A 10,861-nucleotide genomic window follows, 5' to 3' on the forward strand; every position below is an offset into this window, starting at 1 on the left:
TGCAAAATGCTGCTAGGCTGTATCTGACATGCTGCTATATAAAACCTTGCAACTAACTAACATCTTCCTGGATGTCATGACTTCCCCTTACCCCCCCCCCATATGAAACCAGTAGGGTAAAAACTATGAATTGGTCTTACTGGGCAAGTAGACAGAAGGCAGGGCAAACAAACTGTTTGATGTGGCAGATTGTTATTATTTGCCTCCATTCTTTTAAATTAGCATACTGACAATGTTGAATGAACCCAAATGACACTTCCCATGGTTCAAGGACCACTTTGAAGGCCCTGCTGTATGTCCTCCCACCAAGAGAGGCTAAGAGGGTAAGGGGCATGGGATGTGGCCTTTTCTGTGGCTGCACCATCTTGTAAGTGAAGTTAGAGTGGCTTCATCTTTGTTTGTTTTCAGACAGGCCTTTAAAATATTGTTCGTTCTGCATAACTTTTGAGGGAGTTTAAATGTAATTAATTCTGCTACACACACACAAACAAAAACAAACACACTAACACTCACATACACACACTGATCACTCTTGATCTTGCTCAGTTTGTTATGATCTTGTCTTCAAGTTAACAGTCTTTAAATTGCCTTGGGGGGTGTTTAAAGGCTGAAAGGTGACTCATAAAAAACTGTATTTATAAATACATGCTTGCTGAACTACAATGGTCTCAGATTTCCCTCCAGTGAATAAAGTTCCTGATTTCTTCACAGAAGAATACAACAGTTATTACAGGCAGGCAGCCTCACACACACTCTCCTGAACTAGGCTGGAATGTAGGGCAATTTTTTGCCTGCTTAAAAGCCCCATGAAATAATCTCAACCCCCATAAACCTCCCTCTCTTCTTCTGAGGGCTTTGACACAATGCATTTTGCTGAAATCTTTGAGCTCTTGCATTCATTTTTTGTTTGCTTAAAAGCCAAACAAACCATCTCACCCCCCCCCCAACAAACTTCCCTGTCTTCTTCTGAGATCTTTGACACAATGTTTTTCTGCAGCCATCTTTGACCTTCTGCATCCATTTCTGAATGACTGTACAATTTGCCTCTAACAGTCTGACACATGTATAAGATTTTTCCCTAGTGCACAAATAAAGTGCAATTTAGAATGGGGGAAGAATATGTATATATATATAATTTTCTTCCTGCACTGCAATAGGTTAGGCCATGGGTCATATAACCTCTTGACGCTACATGCAGAATCGTGAACTGTTAGGGCAGCCAAAAGTCATTCCCAGACTCACATTTGAAGAAGAAGAAGAAGAGTTTGGATTTGATATCCCGCCTTTCACTCCCTTTAAGGAGTCTCAAAGCGGCTAACATTCTCCTTTCCCTTCCTCCCCCACAAGAAACACTCTGTGAGGTGAGTGGGGCTGAGAGACTTCAGAGAAGTGCGACTAGCCCAAGGTGACCCAGCAGCTGCATGTGAAGGAGCTGAGACGCGAACCCGGTTCCCCAGATTACGAGACTACCGCTCTTAACCACTACACCACACTGGCTCTCACAATCCCACTCCTGACTCACGATCAGACCGGCCTTGAGGCTATCGTTAAACACCAGCAAACTAATAGTTTACATGGACAAGGACATTTTATACAAAATTGTTTTTCATTTAAGCCACAGGCTTTGAAACAGTTCTTGCCAAATGAAAAGGGTGGTGGGGAGAGATTTTTTCAGCCTGCCACACACTGCTTTTGCCTTTCTTTCTGAAGTCAAAGCGGGCAGAAATAAAAGAAACAGCTTGTTCTTTCTTGGTCATACTATGACCCCAGTTGTCATTGATTAGGTTTGGCATGAAGGAGTCTAACTTTAATAGTTAGACTCAAAATGTCAAATGGCCCATATAGCACAGAAGAATGTCCTCTGTAAAGGAGGATGCATGGCAACCTTCCTGTAAGTAGAGGGTCTTGGGGCTATAAGATCAGACTACTCATTCCAAGTTAGATCAAACTAATTTGCTAGCTGCACATACAAAGTTGGTAGTGATGGTCAGATGGAGAGGCATTGGTGACCTAAGCTGGCTTTGCTCTCTGCAAAAGTGGATGTTGCTCTGCCAGTGGTCTCGCTTGTTTGCCTTAACAGCAAAGCTGCCCTTGGGTGAGCTTTACCTTGCCACTCATTGGCTAATAAATGCACCATATAGTACAACTCAAGTCTGTGCAAATGTCCTCAAGGATGTAAAGTAATAACAAGACTCACTACTATTCATTGGCTAGTTGCGAGTGCCGTTTCATTAAGGCAAGACTTTCTCTACCTGGTCTGCAGATGTTTTTTACTACAACTTTCATAATCCCATTTCTAGAAAATTATTATTTTAGGGAAGCTTTTAATGTTTAACAGACCACTGTATTTTAATATTTTGTTGGAAGCTGCCCAGAGTGGCTGGGGAAACCCAGCCAGATGGGTGGGGTATAAATAAAGTATTATTATTATTATTATTATTATTATTATTATTATTATTATTAACAGGGGAAAATAATTAAGGAAGAGAGAATAATATCAGTAGCAGCAGCAATCTGATAATACTAACAGTGGACTACTGTCACTTCACATTGTAGATACAGTGACCACCAGTGTACAAATATTAAATAAAACAAGTAACTTAACATAAGCCCCCGCCCCAGATATACAAATTGGTATCCACACAAAATGGATGTTCATATGAAATATGTTTGAATGCAGCCAGGGCAGTGAGGTCCTCAAACCACAGTGTAACAGACAGTGGATATTTATCCTTCCAGGCTGAAGGTAGAAGTCCCTGAGCCACTATAATGGCTCTCAAAATCCACTTTGGTTGTCTATCCATTAATCACCCTACTGCTTCCATAATCCATAATTCCATAATATGTGAAGGGCACCAGGTTGGGAAATGCTGCTTTATGGCAACTCGCCTGCCCCTTCCACTTAACCCTGATAATTATAACCAGAAATCAACTTCACGCTCATGGGAATAGACCAGCAAGACAGAACCTCAAAGAATGAACAAATAGCAAAGCCAAAAAAAAAAAAAAAAAGCTGGGAAAATATGTTGATGTCAATGAAATAAACCCAGAAGATGCCCGACTTTGACAAGCTTTATCACACCAGACTGTGTGCATCATATAATATGAAAATAATGGGGAAATAAAACAGTCAAACACAAGTCTCTGTGAATCATTTATCAATGATAAGAGACCAAAAAGTGCAAGATAAATCTGAAAGACCACAATAATGATTTAGTACTTCTTTATCAATGTCACCCTGGGCGTGTCATAAAAAATAAAATAAATGTCGCAAGTATAAAAATTGAGTTTGGGTATCATGAAATGTGGACTGTGTGGACTGTGAGTAGCCCTGGTGCCAGAAATGAAGTGGGGACTGTTTTAAGCAGCAGGGATATCCCTAGATAAGTGTATTGCAGATATTAATATCATGCAGCTTGAAGCAACTGGATGCATAAAAATGGACTCCTCTTGGAATAAAACATTGTCTAGACCCGTAAGTATTAATCAAAGCTTTACTAAGCAGAACTTCTTGAAAAACAGGTAGAAAACAATCAAAGATATATCCAAATAATTCCATAAGACAGATGCCTGTCCAAAGCATAACATACTGTAGCTTATCATTAGAGCTGACGAACAGAGTTCTCTCTCTCTCTCTCTCTCTCTCTCTCTCTCTCTCTCACACACACACACACACACACACACAGTCTCCATTAGCCTGCATTTCAGCCCAAGGCTGTTGAGCTCCTTGGAGTGAGTCATATACACAACTTTCTCCAATCTAGCTCTCCCCTAGCGATCCCTTGCACTTTCTAGTGCGCTTTAGTGCTCTCTAGGTCTCTCTGTTATATGCTGTGGCTTCAAGAGACCTAGAAACATGGGTGAAATGTTCAGTAGAAATGTGCATGAAGTTCTCAGCTTTCAAGATTACTAACTAAATACCACATAATGCACCATTTTGCTCTGTCTTTGAAGCAAGCCTACATTGAATGAGATCCTATGAGCGTTTGTGGGATTACAGTGCGCTAGACCACCATCTCCTGAAATTTACATAAATATTTAGCTACACACACACACACACACACACACTGCAGGATGGGGTGCAAGGAAGGCTAGACAACAAAGAAATTATGAAACCAAATCTGTAGCAAACTAGGAGGGGCTCAAGAGCGCATGAAAGCTGAAGGAACAGGCACACTCTATCAAACTATATCTCTAGTGCTGAATCATTAGAATCCATTGCCCTTTCATGGTAATCAATGCCATCCAGACTGATGCCAAGGCATTGCTGCCCTCTAGCCTTTTATGAGCAAGTCTGAACATTATAAGCAACCCACGTTTGTTGAATGGCATTAAAAGTACCCCAATTAACGAAACTGGCCAGTTGGTTTTCCTCATTCTCTCCCCCCCCCCCCCCGGCATGGCTAATGCAACTGTAACTGCCAAACATTTCATGCCTATTGCTTTTGTACAAAATTAGCACTGTAGGTTTTAATTGTGGTTTTGGACGTTTCATGCCTGTTGATTTTACCAGCAATCAAGCCTATGCAATTTAATGTAACTCGTTACTAAGCATGGCAATAATCCTATGCGTTTTTCATTAATGGAGTTGCGACAGCTTCCCCTTTCAAAGGCTGCTCCCAGACTGATTGACTGGCAGACAGATTCCTACACGGAAGTCATTTTGCCAGATTTACTTCTCGGCCAACTGTATGCCACTGTGTCGCACCAGCTAAGCATGACGTGGCCGGCTGTACCCTTGGAAGGGAAGTGAGGGTGAATGATCTAGAAGAACGTGGAAAGCCTTTCAACCAGCTGACATTGTTCAGCATCTGAAGGAAAAGGGGGGTTTCCTTATATTTCAGTGATGCAGAATATTTTAAAAAAACATAATTGGCCCTCAATATGACAGGCTGTTCATTTTAACATGTCGCAGGTCAGAAGGCTCTCTGAGGTTCATCGGGTACGCTTTTCAAAACTCTGCTACTTTACAATAATTTATAATAAAAAATAAATTATTATTTATACGCCACCCATCTGACTGGGTTTCCCCAGCCAGTCTGGGCAGTTCCCAACAGAATATTAAAAACACGATAAAACATCAATCATTAAAAACTTCCCTAAACATGACTGCCTTCAGATGTCTTCTAAATGTCAGATAGTTGCTTATTTCCTTGACATCTGATGGGAGGGCATTCCACAGGGCAGGAGCCACTACCGAGAAGGCCCTCTGCCTGGTTCCCTGTAGCTTCACTTCTCACAGTGAGGGAATCGTCAGAAGGCCCTCAGCTCTGGATCTCAGTGTCCAGGCTGAACGATGGGGGTGGAGATGCTCCTTCAGGTGTACTGGGCCAAGGCCATTTAGGGCTTTAAAGGTCAGCACCAACACTATGAATTGTGCTTGGAAATGTACTGGGAGCCAATGTGGAGCTTTCAGGACCGGTGTTATATGGCTTATTGGCAGAATCATTTTAATTTGTACTGCACTTACACTTTATTAGAATTGGAATAATTGTTCTCTGTAGCTTTATTACAACGGACATCCCTCCTCTTTGATCCAAGCATCTAAAATTAAATGGAATATTAAGCAGTAACACCACCGTCCTATGCCTGTTTACACATAAGGAAGCCCCAGTCCACTGCATTTTATGGGGTTTACTTCTTAGAAAGTGTGCTCAGGATTGCGTCCCAGTGGCGTAGCATGGTTTGCTATGGCCCAAGGTGGGTGGGTGCTCAGGGTGGGGGCAAGGCACCAAGGGTGAACGGAGCCCACCAGCCCAGCCCTCAACACCAACTCTGTTGGAGTGACCCACCGCCACCAGACCCAAGTGGAGCCACACTGTGCCACCTGCCCACTCAACTGTGCAGGTAGGAACTTGGCCGGCCAGCACAGACCCTGGGTTATCCCAGCCTCCCAAAGTGACTCAAGGCTGGCAGGGCGGCATGAGAAAGATGCAACAGCCATGCACCCTTTGATCCTAGTCTTGCAGACATATCCCAGCCTTGCAATCCTAGCCTTGCAAACTGGATTGGACTTCATTGTATGCTGCCCAGAGACTATGGCATGTACAGTGGTACCTCGGGTTAAGTACTTAATTCATTCCAGAGGTCTGTTCTTAACCTGAAACTGTTCTTAACCTGAAGCACCACTTTAGCTAATGGGGCCTCCTGCTGCTGCCGCGCTGCAGGTGCACAATTTCTGTTCTCATCCTGAAGCAATGTTCTTAACCCGAGGTACTATTTCTGGGTTAGCAGAGTCTGTAACTTGAAGCGTATGTAACCTGAAGTGTATGTAACCCGAGGTACCACTGTAAAGGTAAAGGTAAAGGGACCCCTGACCATTAGGTCCAGTCGTGGCTGACTCTGGGGTTGCGACGCTCATCTCACTTTATTGGCCAAGGGAGCCGGCATACAGCTTCCAGGTCATGAGGCCAGCATAACAAAGCCGCTTCTGGCAAACCAGAGCAGCACACAGAAACGCCGTTTACCTTCCCACCAGAGCGGTACCTATTTATCTACTTGCACTTTGACGTGCTTTCAAACTGCTCGGTTGGCAGGAGCAGGGACAAAGCAACGGGAGCTCACCCCGTTGCAAGGATTCGAACCACCGACCTTCTAATCAGCAAGTCCTAGGCTCTGTGGTTTAACCCACAGCACCACCCGCGTCCCATCCTGAAGCAAAGTTCTTAACCCGAGGTACTATTTCTGGGTTAGCGGAGTCTGTAACCTGAAGCATATGTAACGTGAAGCGTATGTAACCCGAGGTACCACTGTTGTGGTATATAATTTGTTGAAATGAATAAAGGAAATAAAGATGTCCAAAATGGAACTATTCAGTCTGCCTACCAAGTTCTTACAATTATATCTGAATTATCTCTTATTGTAGCTGTGTTCCATAAAGGGAAGGCATGTCATTACTTTAGAAATGCTTTGTCTCTAATATTTAGAAACCTCCATGTTTGATTCTGCGCTGTTCCAAGGCTAGAACTTGGCTCATTTCTGCCAAGAAATTGCAGCCATGATTTAGGACACCAGTCTGTTGCCATGGCAATCATTGTGTCATTACGGTTTTAGTGGAACAGACCCTCTGCAGGTAATAAAAATGAAGAAAATGGGCTGGGAAATAGAAATGCCTTGCTTTCGAATGATAAGTGATCATGAAGGAAAAATGACAAGAAAAAGCCATGGGAAAATGCATAGGATCTGATGGGAAAACACTACAAAGGAATTCGTGCTTCATAAAACAGATTAGTGCTTTTAGCCACATTAGCAGCTTTTGGTTGCTGTTTCCCCCATTCCAGGTTAGGCTATACTGTGAAATTCTAATACATACATGAGGGGGGGGGGAATTCCTTACAGTGAATTATAATTTTGGCCAGTTGTCAAGAGGCAACTAATTGTGAATCAGGAAGATGAGGATTCACAATATTATCCAGAATGGCCAATAAATGAGTATTGGGCTTGGGTGAGATGGCAAAGTTAGCATGCTTAATTAGAGGGGAAATCATTGCCAAAATTTATTCAGGACTGGAAATTTCTTATGCACTTTTTGCATGAAGAGAAAACGAACTTGTAACATTGGAATTTGGTTGGATTTTAATGATTGAATAGCTGTAGAGCAGAGAATCAGAAGTCTTTTTATCATTATTTATCTTTCTTTAATCTCTTATCTCGCCTTTTCTTTTGCTTTCTCTATCTTTCCGTCTCTCTTTTTCTGTTCTTTGTTCTTTTTTAGATCAAGTAGCTGTTTTATTTCAGTGTATTATAAAAAAGATACATGGGTATGGACTATCGTATATTTTTGAATAGGTATCAATAAATGAATTTCTAAAGAAGAATGGGCAATAAATAAGGATACAAAGGTCCCTTTGGCTTGCCCCCCTAAATCACTCTCCCCCATACCTAGTGCCCAGCTGATGTTGCTGTGGACTACAATTCCCACCATCCTTTACAATTGACCAGGCAGGATGGGAGCTGATGGAATCAAAGTTCTGGAGGGCACCAGACCAGAGAAAGCTGCCCTAGATAGTTTTTTTTTTTTTAAATGAAGGAATTCTCAGTGACAAAATTAAGGGAGTGGTGTATAATTGCAGCATATAGCAAATCTTAAGCAAATCAACCTGTGTGTGATGAGTAAAACAGGGTGTTTGTGATTAAAAAATGTTTGAAAGGAAGTACAGATCTTTTATACAAATTGAGAATGCAAGATGCAACTTTCCCAATCTCATGAGTTTCTGGTTGCTTTTTTGATTTTCTTTAGGCTTTTCAATATGTGTTAAATGTATTTTTCTTTACACACGCAACCTACCAGAGAAATTTTACTAATTGCATTGAACCCCTTTTGCCTTCCTGAGTTAACTTCTCATATATCTCACCAAGTGAGGAAAGCCTAAATTCACTTTTCATTTTACTTTAGGTGATTCTCTATGATTCTGTGTTTCTGCAGTAATCCTACAGATGGCTGTCATGCTATACAATTGGAGACAAATTCCTAGGGAAGGAAGGATCAAGGTAACTCGTCCTGTTATCCTCCTTTACTGCCTTTTTTCAGCAGAGTGCCTACAGCAGGAATGTCCCACTTGGTGCTGACCAGATTTGTAAACTGCAACTTCCATAGTCCCTGGCTATATCTTGTGACATGGAGAGTCTGTCACAAGGAGGAGGAGAATGAAATGCCCCCATTTGTTAGCAGACGCAACCTTGCGCTTCAAAGCCAAGTCTACGTTGATGTTGCCTTGTAAAATGAACATCAGCCTTTTGTGTGTGTGTGTGTGTGTTGTTATTCTCAGATTACTGAAACGGATTTTTACAATTTCCCTCAAACGGATATGAAGGAACGAGTCAACATCTGTAGAATGACGTGTGTCTGTACGAAATAAATAATATATGTCAAAATCCTTAAAAGGCTGCTCCTATCAGAACTGGCACCCTGTTTCCCGGGGAGACAGCTCAACCATTTATCTAAATTATCTTGGTAATATGACAGAGTGATTGCTCACTAATGGCCAGTAACAGTTTTCTTTGTCATTTTCCTAGTCATTACCTCCTCTGAATGAACTCCCGAATAAGCTTCTGGGACATCGTGACTGGAATATCAAGCGAGACTATTCCGATTCAAACTGCTGTACCTAGATATCTGGCCTTTCTTCTCTCACACCATTTTCATTTATGAAAAATAATACTCTTTTATTACAGAGCCCGATGAGCTTAGGAGATATTTTACTCTTAAACAGATTAGAAGCAATATTTATTTTTCACAGCTGTCTTCTGTTTTGCTGCTGACACATAATACACAGTAGCTCCGCTCTCCGCGGCTGTTGACGGTATTTATTGGGGTTTCTCTGCCTAGATGGCTGCAATTTTTTCCTTTTGTTTGGTTTGGATGTTTAAGTCCATTTGCCCTTTTTGCCGGCTGTGGAGAATTGCTGATTACACAAGGCCGCCTGAATCTAATTTTCCCTGCTGAGTGTTTGAAAAACCTTTAGCTGAAAGCTGGCACATGGGCAGCCTCCAACTTCTCAAAAGGTTAGTGATCTTCCAGATCTTCAGATCTGGCACATATTTTCCAAGGTGTATTTATATTGATTGATTTGACATATTTATAGGCCACCTTTCCAGCTTTCAGATCCTCTCAGGGTGGTTTCCAATATGTCAACAGTGGCAATAAAATAGCAACAAAGCTATTTGGGTCTCATTTTATGATTTCAAGACTTGTTGATTTTTGAAGGTGCAACTGTATTTCATATCTGAATAATAACTTTGGCTCAAATTACCTTAAGGACTGTTGGATCTTTTCTGCTGCACCTCATAATCCGGAGCTGACAATAACATTAAAACACTTTTGTTCATCTGCAAATATGGAAATTGACACACAGTCCATTCTGACAGAGATGGGGAATTTGAAGTGAACTCTGGATAAGAAGCGGATTAACCATTCAGAAGGGGTCCTAGTCTATTGCACACTTAACTTCTTGATTAATCCCACTCTGAACCATGTACCTCAAGTTTAATATTGCAACGATCCAGTTCTCATATCATGCCTGTTTTGTGTGTCTCAATCTTTCAGAAAGAGAGAGAGATGCTTTCATCTTGGCATAGTGCATAGTTCTGCAAAAGTTCTGGTTTGTTGTTGCCTGTCTCTTCTGCTCAAAGTAAAACTTTAGTTAAAAGTGTGGAGGAGAATAGCTCATGGTTAGGGTTGTGCACCAACCACAACATTCAGCTTGGACCCCACAGTTTGCTGCTCTGGAAAATAGCCTGTTTTGGCCTGAAGAGCTGTGGAAGCTGCCTGATATGGCTCACATCTGAATATCAATTCATAAAAAAATGAAGTTTTGCACTTTCAGCAAGTTCTATTATGGAGAAATTAAAAATAGCTATACTGTTTGTTGTTTTGGACAGATTTTGATTAAATCCTCCTGACTGGATACAGCCTGCTAAATTAAGACCAAATGTGTGTGCTGGGCATCTTGGAAGTTTTATTTTTATTTATTAAATGAAACATCTATACTGTTGTGTGTGCGGGTTTTGGGGTTTGTTTGTTTTTTTGCAGAATTGGATGAAATTTGCAGGCTTGTTAGCTCTGAGCCTCCATGATGGGGGCTTGTGGCTTGGCAGGGTTGGCAAGCAAGGGGCTTCAACCCCTAGCATTTAAAATTGTTGTAAACCTGCCCTGGGACCTTAGGATGAAGGGTGGAAGATAATTTCTTTAAAATGTTAATACTACTACTACTAAGTACTATTCACTTTATTTCTATGATTTTAAGTTTTTTTAAATCTGTTTTTAAATATCGTGTTTAATGTTGCAACTCAACTTGGGACCTTGGGGTGAAGGACAGGCAATTAATTACTAATAATATGGGGTAGGACGGGAATGCTCACC

This window comes from Podarcis raffonei, chromosome 12 (genome assembly GCF_027172205.1).
Source record: "Podarcis raffonei isolate rPodRaf1 chromosome 12, rPodRaf1.pri, whole genome shotgun sequence".
Taxonomy (NCBI): Eukaryota; Metazoa; Chordata; class Lepidosauria; order Squamata; family Lacertidae; genus Podarcis; species Podarcis raffonei.